The sequence below is a fragment of the Myotis davidii genome, unplaced genomic scaffold (assembly GCF_000327345.1).
Source record: "Myotis davidii unplaced genomic scaffold, ASM32734v1 scaffold98, whole genome shotgun sequence".
In the NCBI taxonomy this organism is placed as follows: domain Eukaryota; kingdom Metazoa; phylum Chordata; class Mammalia; order Chiroptera; family Vespertilionidae; genus Myotis; species Myotis davidii.
In genome coordinates this window covers 3351913-3353277 of record NW_006294654.1, presented here as the reverse complement: position 1 = coordinate 3353277, position 1365 = coordinate 3351913, and positions in this window count along the sequence as shown.

The following is a 1365-nucleotide window of genomic DNA, read 5'->3' as shown; positions in this document are numbered from 1 at the left end:
AGCTTTTTATTTTGATGTAGTCCCATTTGTTTATTTTCTCTTTAGTTTCCATTGCCCTAGGAGCAGTATCAGAGAAGAAATTCCTTTGGCAAATGTTTGCGATTTTGCTGCCTGTGGATTCCTCTAGTATTTTTATGGTTTGCCGTCTTACATTTAAGTCTTTTATCCATTTTGAGTTTATTTTTGTTTTGTTTTTTAAACAAAAACACACAAAACAACATTTTATTCTGTCCAAAGCATTTTCACCTATATATTACCTAAATTTTTACTCTCAACAGACTTAATTTTACTTAATTGATGAAACAGCTCAGGGCTAGACTAAATAGAAGTACATGCTTAAAAAGTCATAAAGTAACTGATTTTAAAAAGCCCAGAAGATGTAGGTCCAGTTCCAGTTCTGCCACTAATGAGCTCCTTGACATTAGCAAATCAATCAACTCTTGGGTCTTAGAAGGAGTTGAACTAGATCAGTAATCTCAAAGTTTAACATGCATCAGAGTCATCTTGATGGTTTCTTAAAATGCTGTTTTGTTGAACCCCACCCCCAGAGTTGCTGATTCAGCAGGTTTGGGGTATAGCCAGAGAACCTGCATTTTTAACAAGTTCCCAGGTGTGTTCCTTTCCTATTACTGCTGTAACAAATCACCACGAGCCTACTAGCTTAAATAACGCAAACTTATGTTACAGCTCTGGAGGTCAGAAGTTTGAAATGGGTCTCACTGAGCTAAAGTGAAGGTATTGGCTGACCTGTGTTGCTTCTGGAAGTTCTGGAGGAGAATCCATTTCTTTGCCGTTTCTAGCTTCCAGAGGTTCCATGCATTCCTTGGCAGGACCCCTTCCGCCATTTTCAAAGCCAACAGTATGGTTTCTTCAAATCCCTCCTTTAAAATATATATATATGGATTGATTTCAGCGAGGAAGGGAGAAGGGGAGAGAGAGAGAGAGATAGAAACATTAATGATGAGAGAGAATCATTGATCAACTGCCTACTGCTTGCTCCCTGCTAGGGATCAAGCGTGCAACCTGGGCATGTGCCCTTGGCCAGAATCGAACCTGGGACCCTTCAGTCTGCAGGCTGATGCTCTATACAGTGAGCCAAACTGGCTAGGGCTCAAATCCCTCCTTGACTGACCTCCACTGCCTCCTTCTTACAAATTAAAGGATTCTTGTGATGACACTAGGCCCACCCAGATAATCAAGGGTAATCTTTCTATTTTTAAGATCAGCTGATTAGCAACCTTAATTTCATCTGTAATTTTAATACCCCTTGCCATGAAACATATTTTCAGATTCCAGGAATTAGGAAGTGAACATCATTGGGGGCCATTATTCTGCCTACCACATCAGATTTTTCATTTACTAAGA